Source organism: Felis catus, chromosome D4 (assembly GCF_018350175.1).
Source record: "Felis catus isolate Fca126 chromosome D4, F.catus_Fca126_mat1.0, whole genome shotgun sequence".
Lineage (NCBI taxonomy): Eukaryota > Metazoa > Chordata > Mammalia > Carnivora > Felidae > Felis > Felis catus.
The window spans coordinates 65,108,682-65,122,539 of record NC_058380.1 but is presented as its reverse complement, the minus strand read 5'-3'; the positions used below and the strand labels follow the sequence as shown (position 1 = coordinate 65,122,539).

The following is a 13,858-nucleotide window of genomic DNA, read 5'->3' as shown; positions in this document are numbered from 1 at the left end:
ATGTTCCCTTTTTAAAAATAAAATGTTCCCTTCTTGCATTAAACTCATAATAATTTTGTATTTAAATACATGTATACATATTCATTTTTGAAATCAAGAAAGAGAAATCATTATCTGAGACAGAAGGCCTAAGTTAGTAAATGGGGACAGATGGTACATAACATAGGGCAAGCTAGGAACACAGTCTTTGGGCATGAGGTCTTGAAACACATGTAGGTCAGGGCCTTAAGCCAAGAACTACATATAGGTTGAGGACAGATGTGGACTCCCATCCTGAAGTACAGAGAAAGAGTGCACTGAATAGGGCCTAAAATATCTCTTTCCACTCTCTGGATGGGTACCAGAAATGAACTACCAACTCTGGTCAGAACGGAGGTGGATTTGTTTCTATGAGACGAGAAACTAGTCTAAACATAATTGCACTCTTAGGCCCACAATTAAACTCTGAGCCAAGCTAGTGATTCAGATCCCAGCTTCCTTTAGGGCCATTATAAGAGCAATTGCTATCCTGAGGTGTTTCCTGTGGTATGTGTGTGTGTGTGTATGCACACAATAATATTTCCTAGTATTTTCTTTGTTAATTTATAAATCATTTAGTAGTAAATATAGGAGGCCTATATTGTATATATTGCCTGTCATAAATTGTACATCTCCCCTCTCACCCCCATAATTCTGCCTTTTGCTGTTTCAGGGTAGAAGCTCTTACTTCGATCATCCTTCTTAATGTAACTTCCTTACATTTTTCCTAGACGGCAATTAATTCCTCAAATTATTCTTATCTTCATTTCTCATGCTATCAGTAGAGATTCTCTGGTCATTTAAGGATAACACTGCCACACACATCACTACAAACTTTGTGTTTGAAGACTTGGACCCAGTCCTTGCACCCATCAGCTAGATACCTTCGAATTCTGTATTCTGTGGCAGGAAAGGGGTTTTCAAGTAAAATATTCTTTATTCTTTACATTTCTCATATCCTATCTTTATTTATGATTCTCCCACCTACAGAATTGTGGAATTATCCTTGGGGTACACAATCTTTGTTTACGTATCCAAAGGGCTCTGTATTGTTTACTTAGAAGATGAATAGCAAGCTACCCACTGGGTTATTCCCTAAACTGTCCACATTAGGTACAGCATTTTCTAGAATTTAAGTGGAAACTCTCCATAGCTCTCAGTAGTGATGCATATTTTCCCTTATTTTTACATCTCCATGCTCATTTCTGTCACATTACTAAGGATCAGATGGGTAGGGAGCTAGAAAGAATGCAACACCTGTAATTATTTGACATCTTTATCTTGAATAGTTTATATTCCATAATCCCATATTTACCAAACTTACTAATTATGGAATTAATCAGAGCATATAAACTATTAAGTAGGAGAATCAATTTAAAACTACTAACCACTTTCACACCTTAAAGAAAAAACATCAAAAAAAAATCTTGTTCTACTATAAATACATTGAAGTTAACATTACTTCCTATAAGTCCTTGTTTGCATAGTGAATATTCATTGACAATTTTATAGAAAGTTCAAACTATTTAAACATTTGAGAAGACTATTTTGATGACACATTGAAAATTACCTTTATGATAGTACTATTTTTTGCTTCTCCCTCCTGTGGGAGGATTACACATCACTGTCTCATAGTTGTCAGGCTTGACCATTTCACCTACCAGGCTCTGCCTGGATAGAGGATTATATAACCCTTCCCACACCCCCACAGCAGACTTGGCCAAGTGATCTTCTGTGGCTAATGCATTCTGAATACATATACCATAAATACCAACTTTAAAAGCCAGCATAGGGTTCATCATCTCTTTTTTTCCTGTCTGCCATGAGACTGGCAGTGTTTTAGCTAGAGGTTGCCTCACCAGTCTTTGTCCTAAAAGGAAGACAATATGGGGCAGAACCATAGCCAAGCCTACCCACGGGTAGGGTATGTGAAGAATAAACATGTGTTCTGTCAGTCTTTGAGACCTCAGATCATTTATTAGCAACTAAGGCTAAGCTAAGAGAGAAAATGCTCAAGAAGAATTGTTATCAATTTGACTCTAAAAAGCAGGATGTTTATGATGATTAAATTTTGTGTGTCAACTTGGCTAGGCTGTAGTTCCAGTTGCTTGGTCAAACAGTATTCTGGATATTGTGTTACTGCTGTGAAAGTATCCTACAGATTTGTTTAACATTTATAATCTGTTGTCTTCAAGCAAAGGAAATAGCTTTTGATGATGAGGTGGGCCTCATCCAATCAGTTGAAGGCTTGAGGTTTCCTGGAGAAGGAATTATGACCAACACTGCAACACAGAAATCCTATGTGGATTTCTAGTCTCCCAACCTATCCTACAGTATTTGAATTTGCCCACCTTCACAATCATATAAGCCAATTTCCTAAAATAAATATTTTTATACACACACCACTCTATTGGTTTTATTATTGGTTTTATTTCTCTCGAGAACCCTGACTGATATATTCAGTATCTACAATTGTGCATTGTACTCAAACCACTATTATGAATTGACTCAAAGAAACACAGATGATAGATATAGAAAACTATAAGGAAATAATGAGATAAACTCTGAGTAAATAGCTTTCTACATTAATTTAACTTCTAAGTCTGTATAGCATTTTTTAATACTATAATTGTCTTTTCAGAGCATGAAGAAATACAGAAAACCATCTAATGGTTTATAATGTAAATCTGGTAGAAAAAGCCTGAAAAAAAAACTAAATACAATACTAAACTATAGTATAGATGGTTGTTAATTATGATAGTAAATGAGAAAATTCTAAATAAGCCAACAGGAAATCATATCCAAAATTATAGCAAAATAATTTACATAGCAAGGTCAATTTATCATGGAAAGAAGTTTAAATATTAGGAAAATGTCTCTTTTAGACTATCTTTTCTATCTCCAATGATTGAGACAATTTTCACTTACCCTTGTGTCTTATCCTTGCTCACACTGTCACTGGTTTCCCAACAGACTGGACGGGTGACATTCGTCAAGGACGTATGATTCCTTGCAGTGAGATTAGTATGCTTTAGGGCCGTACAAAATTGTCTGTTTCAAGGCAGGAAAACAAAAATTTACTTGGAAGGCAACTGTACCACTTTGTTCTGCATATGTATATCTTAGTTTTCCGGGTGAATTAACTAATCTTCCTCTCTCCAGGAACCATCCTGGTAGGTTTCCACAGAAAACAAGTGTAGCCCATCTGCTTCAGTGACTTCCTCACTTTCACAAAGTAGTATAATTCATAAAACAATTCAAATTCTCTTGTCTACTAGATGTAAAGCTGACTATGGGTTATTATATAAAATAGTGTTTATCAGGTCAGTGGGATAAGTTACTTGACTACACAATCCCATGGATAAGTTCTTAGTTACAGGAATAAATGGCAACTAATGCTGATGCCTCTGTGGATACTGACGATGACACCATGAGAATTACACTTACTATTTATTTAGAGCTTACTATATGCCACGTACATTTATTAAAACTTTTAATTTTCAAAATGACCCTACTTACGGGGAAGGTATTGTTATATCCATTTTACATCCAAAGAAAATAAATACAGAGATGTCAGGCAACTCACCCATTATTACATAGATCCAGTCATCAATGTCCCCTGGTTTCTATGTTGGATTTCTAGTGTCCTTAGAAGCAGGAACAAGAAACTGCTTCATTTTTTCTTCTTCTTCTTCTTCTCCTTCTTCTTTTTAATTTGTGAAACAAATTTAGCTAAAGAATATCGAGAATAAAAGCCAGAAAGAGAAACTGTTTTTTTCCTAGGTGTTGAAAACTTTGAGACAGCCAAGTAACTGCAACGGTCCGAGGCACTGCAAGCAGCTGCAGGCACATTTCCGGGTGGAAGCCTGATCTCGAGGGATTTTGGGAGCCGGCTGGCCTGGGAGGCCTGGGATGAGAAACACCTGGGTGCCCTGGCGCTGAGGCTCCTCCTCCCAGACTCTTCCTAAGGAGTTCGGCTCACGCCACCTGTCAACGCAATCCCGTGCAATCGTACATACATATAAAATACATAATATTAAAATAAATAAATACTTACATTATTTACATGTATATTTATTTATGGTTGCTTTCTTTCATACAATCTTGGCTTCAACACATGTCACCTTGCATGAGAACCCTCTATATTTCATTAAATTGGAGTGATTTGAATGAGAGTAAGACCCATATATCTAATGCAGTCTGGCATTTTGGTTGTTATTCTTTATTTTCTCTTTTATTCTCTTTTATATTCTCTTTCCATATTTTCTCTTTTATTCTCTGGAAAAAGGTCAGTCAAGTATGTATCGTTTCTCATGTTGGAACAGTACTGCAGTATTTAGCGATTATGGTCCCTACTCTCTGAGTATTCTGTTAATCATCCTGCTTTGTTTCTGATATATTTACCTCTGTGAGTTTCCTTCCTGGAAGAAATTCTCATGTACAACACAGATTGAGAGACACAGGTTGATGAAAGTAAACATAAAACTCTACAGAAGCTTATATACCTTTTTTATTTTCATGTTCACACAGGCCCAGCATTGTACATGGGGAGTTAGTTATTAGAGGCCACATTTCCTGACCAAAATTATAACTAATGATCTGATAGAAAAATGTTTTGGAGTTGGCAAATTTGGAAAAGTGTGAAGAGTTTTATATAATTATTTTAAAACACATGCTTTATAATACTTTTAATAACTAATCTTCATTAAAATATATGTAATTGCACGAAATGGAGACAACTTGTGAAAATACATGGCACGAAAATAAAGGACTCTACCAAGTTCTAAATGCCCCTATCTCCCGTCCTATCTGGGGGAACTCCATTTTCAGATGACTGAAATCTTCACTATCCATAATATTCTTTACGAACCTTCATATTATTTTAGGGCTTAAAGAAACCTAGAAACATTTCTGAGAGTCCAAAACTTCATTTCACAGACAACTGAAAAAAAGCCCAGAGAGAATTTGGTGACTCATCCAAAGCCCACAGTGAAAGAGCTAAGGCTGGAATCCAAATGCCTGACTCTTGCTCTTTTAGATCTTGTTACGCCTTTGTAAGCTCTGTGATCTGATCTCAGACAAACAGTTTCGCATTTGAACCTTAGTTTCCTGATCTGTAAAATGTGGGTAATAATCATAGTGTCCTAGTCAATATTACTAACTGGAAATTCAAAACTTCGACAAATATGGAGGTGAGTAAGAAATTATGGATAAAGTAAATAATACAAGTTTCATGATGTAAGCAGTTTTCATTCTTAAATGGAGGAACCAAGATGCCCAGAAAGAAATCTGAGGATAATACTTGAAGACAACTCAGAGGACTGACTACCCACAGGCCTGCTCTACATGATCCTGAGATCTCAGTTTGGCATTTCCCACTTTACTTGGCATACTCTTTATTTTTGAGAATATTTTATTCATTACTCTACGTATAAACACCAAAGCCTCTCCTCAATTGCCAAATGGAGTCAAACCACTGATGATTTCATGTACTTTAAAGATATTTTAAAGATAGAGATAATTATCTCTTTAAAGACAATATAACAGGATGGTTTGTCATTTCATAGTGAGTTTGTCTTTTCCATCCATTGTATAGCACATTCATTTTTCTTTACCTGATGCATAATGAGTTCATTAGTAACAACCCAAAGATATTTTCTCTTATAAATGTGAAATAATCAATTATTTCAATATAATCTCAATGAGAAATGATATATTCATTAATGTGTCAGTGGATAAGTCCTTGATGATTTTCATTTTTCCATTCTTTATTTTTTAAGTTTGTTTATTTATTTATTTATGTATTTATTTATTTACTTAAGTAATCTCTACACCCAGTGTGGGGCTTGAACTCATGATCCCAAGATCAAGAGTCACATGCTCTTTCAACTAATGCAGGCACTCCACAGTTCTCTATTCTTAATATTTTCACAGAGGAGTGTATTTTATAGAAAAGTTTATGTTGTCATTCTATTTACTAATGATACATTTAAAGGACTCAGGTCACAGGTGAGGATTATGAGACAAGTGTGATAAGATTACCTGAACTGGCTCTTTCTGAGAAAGAGAAAGTTGTAATTTTCATTTTGTCTAGTTATTTTATTTAGTAATAGCAGAAGAACTTATTTTGAGCTCAAAGCAAATAATGCAATAAAACAGATAATGCTTATTAATATAAAAGTATAACAGAAGTAAGCATAAATTATATGATATACATCTGCATTTTACATCAATATATAAAATGTTTCTTAATATAGTAGCAGCTTTCCAACATGGTGATAACTTCCAATACTGCCCCCAAGAAACTATTAGAGAATTTTTTGGGCAAATTCAGTTAAGGGTATTATTTTTCTTCTTATCTGGTGTATACATTTATGTTTCTTGATTTTGCATTACACGCTGATACTCTTTTGTGTAACGTGGTGGTTATTTTAATTTGCTTTCCTCATCTGCACCAGAATAGCCTCTTCTTTTGATGAAGATTGATATATTTAGGCAGATCAGTCTCAGGGTTTCTAGCAACTACTGTTCAAATGTCAGATTTTAGTTAGGCACAGAACATTTAGTACATTTCTATAACATGAGCTACTATTGTACTGTACTCAATAGGCTGCTATTAAATCCTTCTAGCACTAAAACCTAAAAAATAGTCATGCCTATTCTTTGTATGTTTCATGTTGTTGCATAGCACGTCTGCTGGAGGGATGTACTATACCAATAGTAGGGTAGTGGGTGGGGTTACATCAACTGCCTTGCAATTTTTGAACTTTCATATCAACTGCCAGGGCTATATAACCTTAAAGGTTGTACAGAAGGTATTACCTCAATGTAAGTTCTAGCTTAGCACTCTCAGTCCTCTCTTCTGGGACATTTCTGTCTTGCTCTTTATTTGTGTGTTGTCCTCATATCTTTTTCTTTTTCTTTTTCTTTTTTTTTCAGTTTGCAAATTGTCATATCTAATCTAACTCTTTCACGGATTTATTTATTTATTTATTTATTTATTTATTTATTTATTTATTTATTTATTTATGTAGGCTCCACGTCCATCACAGGGCTTGAACTCACAACCCTGAGACTAAGAGTCACATACTCTACTGACTGAGCCAGCCAGGCACTCTTCTTTCACTGAACTGTTAATTTCAAGAAATATAAAGCGTTCAGATTTTTTTTTTTACAAACCTGCCTGTTCATTTCCCTTATATCAATTCCTTTTTTATCCACTAAATTTTGAAATACTTATTTCATAGTCTCAGATTTTCTTTCAATTTACTTTTATTCATGTATCTGGAGAATATCGGTTAGGATGAATTATTTCTATTTTTGGTGTGCCCCTCATTGAGAAATCATTTTTTAATTTGTTTTGTTTTGTTTTACTATTGTTTTTGAGAAAGGGAGAGTGTGAGTGGGAGAGCGGGTTAGAGAGAGAGAGAGAGAGAGAATCTTAAGTAGGCTTCACACTCAGTGTGGAGCCTGATGTGGGACTTGATCTCACGACCATGAGATCATGACCTGAGCCAAAATCAAGAGTCCAATGCTAAACTGCCTGGGCCACTCAGGTGCCCCAAGAAATCATTCTTTTTTTAAAAAAAGTTTTACATTTTTATTCTTGCTGGGATCCTTAATGTTTGCATTGATTCAAAAGTTTATTTATTTATTTATTTATTTATTTATTTATTTATTTATTTTTTTATTTCACTGGTGGATTATTGAGAAGTTTGTTGCTTTCTTTCCAAAATATAGGGATACTAGCTATCTTTGATGGCAGAATCAGGCGCCTCCCAGAGGGTCCCAGGAGTTCGTACTGGTCTACGTTAGGAATCCAGGCTGGTTGGGGCGATTAGGTGCCCTCTGTGGGAGTTGTTTTTATGTTAATTTCTTAGTTTGGAAATTCCTAAATAATTTAGTTAATCTAAATATGACCATTAAACTTGTTTTTAGGTGCAGGCTATTCCCAGTTCCTGCACCCCAACCCAGGCATTTTTAAGTAAATGGCTTATCATTTCCCTGGCTTGTAAGTGAGCTGTCGATTTAGTTCTGTCAGTGAACAGGCAGACCTTTTAAGATTCTGGATTTTTGTGGGATTTTCAGTCACAGCTCCTTGCTTCAAATGGTTCCATGTCCTCAGATGAGTGTTAAGACCTCATGCTCTTGTTGGGCCGTCTTCTAACTAAATCCCCCCTGAGATGCTACTTCATCTTGCTTTCATTTTCATTTTTGGCAACCATAACAACAAAAATACACAATGAGTTCCAAAAGAAAAGATTAAAAAAAGAATTTCTTCTCTCTCTTTTAAAACTCAAGTTACTTATTTCTCTTTGTTTTTATTGTTGTCTCTGCATTCTATCCAATATTTCTTTGTGTTAGAGGGTGAAGGGGACCATGTTAATTTAATCTGCCCTGTTGCTTGATCCAAAAGTCAGTAGAAAAGTGAGTGGGGGTTCATAGAACATAGAAACAAAAACCGTATAGAAACTCTCATCTAATTAAACAAGGATATCTCTGCATATACTCCATCCTAAGTGCACTACTCGTTCTGAATTTCCTAACCACAACCAAGATTACTTAAAAAAATCCACATATTTTGAGAAACATAAAATATAAGGAGTCGGGATAATAGTAGTTCTTTCTACCCATAGCCCTGCTTACCAGTGGGTTGTGGAAATTGTTTAATTGTTGGTTTTAAAGCTGGGGACTGAATCAATAAATGTCTATGTAGAGATGCCTTGCATCTCCATGCAGGAGCACTTTTTCTGTTTCTTTAATTGTTTTTATACCTCATTTCTTTTTCTTATCTGATGTCACTGACTAGCATATTCAGTACACTGCTGAATACATTCCTCTGCTTAAAGTTCTTCAACTGCACTTCATTGTGTGGGGTAGGTGAAGCAGTCTATCACAATGACTGAGTTTAGCCACAGTTTTAATTATGGAAAACTCACTTACCAGCTGTGTGAATCTAGACAGTTGAGTATGGTGAGCAGAAAGATTCCTTCCAAGAGGGGTGATGAGATACAAATGGATCTTTAACATACAATCCAGCAATTTCACTTCTGGGTATATATAGAAAAAAACAAAAATAAAGGAGCTGGAGTGGGTAATGCTTAGTAGATCCAAACAAGAGAAACAAAGAGAACTCTTAGATGTTTGAACGACTAGAGGGACTTGGGAAAGTGCATTAACATACTAGTGTGAAATCAATCACCCCAAAAAGTTGTACTTTAAAAGCACCAGCAGCCATTTATTATCTCATGGTTTCTGTGGATCAGGAATTTAGACAGATATGCTGTGGAGGCTTATTTCTGCTTCACAGTGTCTGGAGCCTTAGCTGTCAGACTTGAAGGCTGCCAATAGGGAGAAATGGGATGGGAAGAGGGACATAGTGGGCCCTCTCTAGGTGGGCTCTCTCTAGGGCCCACTGAATGTCTTCAAAACATAGTGACTTCCTTCCGTTAGAATAAGTGATCCAAGAGGAGAACAAAGCAGAGCTATCCTTTTAACCACTAGCTATATTGACACTCAGAAGCTATTCACCCTAGCCTCAGAAGTCACATAGCAGAACCTCTGTCACATTCTATTATTCTATATTCTATTATTAAGGGAGTCACTACTTGTAGCCTACATTCAAGGGGAGAGGAATCAGCTTTAGCTATTGTTGGGAGGAATACCAATGAACCTATGGAAATATTTTTAAATGTTTAAAATGGTTACAGATAGGAACATAAGAAAGAAGAAATTTGTGAGTCTGTTTGCTATGTGGTATGCATTAAAGAGCCCCCCTTGGAGTTCTATAACATATTTAGCAAAAAATGCATTCCTTAACATAGGAATTTAAGGGGTATCTAGATTCTTTTTTTTATTTTTATAAATTTTTTTTAACGTTTATTTATTTTTGAGACAGAGAGAGATAGAGCGTGAACGGGGGAGGGTCAGAGAGAGAGGGAGACACAGAATCTGAAACAGGCTCCAGGCTCTGAGCAGTCAGCACAGAGACTGACGTGGGGCTCAGACTCACGGACAGCAAGATCATGACCTGAGCCGAAGTCGGACGCTCAACCGAGCCACCCAGGCGCTAGGGGTATCTATATTCTATACGCAAAGATAAACCCTGCATAATAGTGAGTTCAGCCTCAGATAGCGTCAGTCTAAGTTGCAACTGTCTTATGTGATTGTCTTTCAGGATTTGTTACTGAACCCCAAGTTCAGCTGTCCATTGCTCCAAAGGCCAATACTCAAGAGTGTTGCCTAAAAAGGTACATAAACTTTATTCAAGAGGCCAGTCATCTGGAGAGAAGGAGGACTCTTGTCCAAAAGCCAAATCCAAGTTTCTGCAGCGCCAACAGAGTTTTAAAGGGACATGGCATTGGTGATCAGTGAGGGGGTGCAGTGGCCTGCAACATTTCCTGATCCTGTGTAAATTTAGTAGTGGCTATTTACAGCTTTCAGTGTGTGAGGGTTATGTAAAAGGTTTAATTCCTGCTCTGTGATGTGCAAGGGCTTTCTATTGTCCTCCTGGAAAAAAATGTAAGATTTATAGATATACAATGAGGGTTAGTAAATCAATCATATGAACTTAAGAATACCTATTAAAGATCACCATGCTAATTATGAAGATCAAGGTGGCCTCAGATTCAGGTTTTACCACAAGATCTAGCTTCATCTCTCTTTGCTGATCACCTTACCCTCTATGAGTAGTCAAAATTTCATAGTCAAACACCAAACAAAATAAAACACACTTTCCCTTCCTTGCCTGTGAATTTATGCATGTGTTTCTCTTTATATAGAATTTTTCCCAATTTTCTTCACCTAGTTAACTGTTACTTACCCTTTAACTGTTATCCCAGATGTTAATGTCCTCTCGTAAACCCTTCCTCTGTCTTAGGTCATGTTCCCAGGTAAACAACTCCAATCTGGAAAGTTGCTTGTGGAGGTTTATTGCAGAATATTGTCAGGATCAATATCTTAAAAAGTGTGGGGAAACTAGGCTGGGCACAAATTGCACTGTGATCCCATTTTTATCAGAGGTTTCTGATAATCTTAATGAAAGTTGTAATGGCTAGAGATTGATGCAAAGAGGTCAGCCAGGTCTTGGTATCCTTCTACTCCACATTGAACTGATGCAGGGAAGGGGGTGTAAATTTAGACAAGAAAGCTCTCTTTGCCATTTGAAATTCTCAAAAATTGTCTCAGCTGTGAGCTGTCCCTTGCAAATGTAGGGACGAAGGGCAAGATGGGCCACTTTAGTATGAATACTTTGAATTAAAAAAAAAAAACAGAAGATACAATAAAAGCTCCCTTCTTGGTCCATAACTGTCTAAATTCACATGGAAAGGAGAGCCTATACCTGGAAGGAAGCTATTAACAGAGTCTTCCCTTTACTTAAAAAACTTACCTGCAAAACATCTCCTTTCACCTTTGTGCTAATGGCCTTCCTCTCCTTATATCCTCAGGCCCTACCTCTCCTTAGCTCATATAAGCTTCATGTTGCCTCATTATCTTTGGAATTTCATGTTTGTGGATTCCCCACATGAATGCCTATTAAGCTTGATTTTCTCCTGTTAATCTAGCTCATATCAATTTGATTCTAAGTCCAACTAGAAGGACCTTGAAGGGCATAAGAAGGTCTTCTTGACACCAACACTCCCAGAAGATGGGTGAACAATCGTCTCAGTCTTGAAGGGTGGGTCTGAGTGGGACACCTTCCCAGCCTCTACCCATTTGGGCAACTTGTGCCTCCTTATAACATTTTATATTTCCCCCTCACAAACTCTTACACTATTTATAAATTGCTGGCTTATTTCATTTCACTGTAAGCTTTCAGAACCATTCCTAGCATCTATACCAGCCTCTTGCACATGAAGGTATGTGGTAAATATTGCTCAAACAGTGGATGAAGAAAGTCATGTTGGAGCAGAGATTGAGAGGAATAAGAGGATTTTGCCAGGTGAACAAGAAAGGGAGGACACACTTGGCAGAGAAAATAGCACGTAGTCTCAGAGTCACGAAAGGAAGACATATTCAGAAAACGATAAATAAAATCGGTTAGTGGGGCTGAGACAAAATGAGAAGTGAAGAAATAGACAGCAAGGCTGAAGAGTTGGGCAAAGGTCAGAACATGAACGGTCTGGTAAACTAGGTAAAAGGATTTTATATTTGCCCTGTAACATCTCCATTGAAAATAGCTTTTTGAAAAAGTGCCAGTAATCACATCTTCATAAATAACACTGCTTCTGTTCCTTCTATTTACCTATGTTTTCTCTCTATGCTATTAGTATTCACTACATGCACACACAGAAGATCAGATGTAGGGCAATGGATGTCAATCCAATGCTACTACCCCATTTTGGTAGCAAGCATACATAATAATATATCTTGTATTTTTCATGAACTTTAGTGGAATTATTTGGGTCAGTTCACACTGACATGAACTTGTTATTCCAACCAAATGTCAACGTGATGTTGGAATGCTAATTTATTTAAGCAGATCCATGTCAATGTCACCCTGAAACAAAAGCACTTCTATTACCATGCCAACAAAAGTTGTCAAAACAACAAGGAAAACAATAACAAAACCTCCAACCTGCCTCTGAATTAAAGTTCCTCTGCAGATGTTTATTTGGATCAGGTGTTAGAAATTTGTCAATTGACTAGACGCCATTCGATCAGCAATGACTTTAGGGGTATTACACTCAAACATTCAAATTAAAAAAATTTTTATTTGATAAACCAGTAGAATCTTACCCCCAGAGTACCTATTTGTATTAAAATAATCGCTACATGCACATAAAATTTGCATAAAAATATGATCAAAATGACAAATCTTTGAGCAAATGCACAGCTTCCAGCAGAAATAAACCATGTTCAAGAAACAGAATATATTGTGATTTCCTTGTTGAATTTAAAAATGCAACCTTAGTAATTGATTGAAAGTCAGGACATTTTAGGGCTGTAGAGGACTTTAAGAATAGTTCAATCCATCCCATATTTTAAAGATGTGGAAAGTGAGGCCTTGAAATATAAAATGTCTCATTCAAGGCCATGCAAGTTCATAACAAATCCAGTAATAGATTCTGAATTCTGAATCCAATTGTCTTCACCTCTTTCCACATTGTTACCTAGCTTTCATTTGTAAATAGTTAAGTGAATAAGAGCTCATTCAAAGGGTACATTGCCATTTTTAGCTGGTTTAGTTTAGCTGCAGCCTATATTAAAATAAAATTATGGCAATTAGGCATTGCACACTCTTGATGCAATCGCTGAAGCAAAACTGCTAATCCACAGTTGACACAGGTCAATGTCAATTAGAATAACGCTAGTTTTCGATATGACACATTTCAGAGTGTGCCAAGTAGAAAGTAAATTGGTAATGCTAAGCATGCAAGTATGTTTTACAGGCAGCTGATTTAATTTAATCAGGGTGCAGAAGCCATGAGACCTTTATTTAAATACAGAGATTTAAAATCCTCTTGCCTTCATTCCCCAAATCTTCAAACTATTCTGTAATGTTTGACTGTCATACTTTTAAAAATTATGCTTGCTTAATCTAGGAATGAATAGCTTCCTCTATCCCAGGTCAAATTCACTTAGCTCTAAAGGTCAGTAATTTTAACCATTGTAACTATAATGTATGAAAAATGTTTAACCACAAATCAAACACCTAGAACATAAGTGAATGTACTTGCTAATAAGTGTGAGTTATGGAAGGTAACTGAAGTTAGCAGAAGCAATGGCCTTTAATTAGCATAAACAGCAGGTTTCTGTCTAATACTCTTAGAACTTTGAGAGACTATAGATCTATGGGTGACACACTAGCTGTAAGGACATACGATAAAGGTGAAGACTG

General features: G+C 36.3%; 1 long non-coding RNA gene across 1 annotated transcript in view; it reads right to left on the bottom strand.

The window, feature by feature from the left end:
- LOC123381559 overlaps nt 1-9,671 on the bottom strand; it is a 207,798-nt gene extending 198,127 nt beyond the window's left edge. The window contains exons 1-3 of the long non-coding RNA XR_006588698.1: nt 8,962-9,671; nt 3,605-4,005; nt 2,947-3,069 (exon numbers count right to left, since the gene is read on the bottom strand). This is a non-coding gene — a long non-coding RNA (uncharacterized LOC123381559). The remainder of the gene's footprint in view (nt 1-2,946; nt 3,070-3,604; nt 4,006-8,961) is intronic.
- Nucleotides 9,672-13,858: the final 4,187 nt, after the last annotated feature.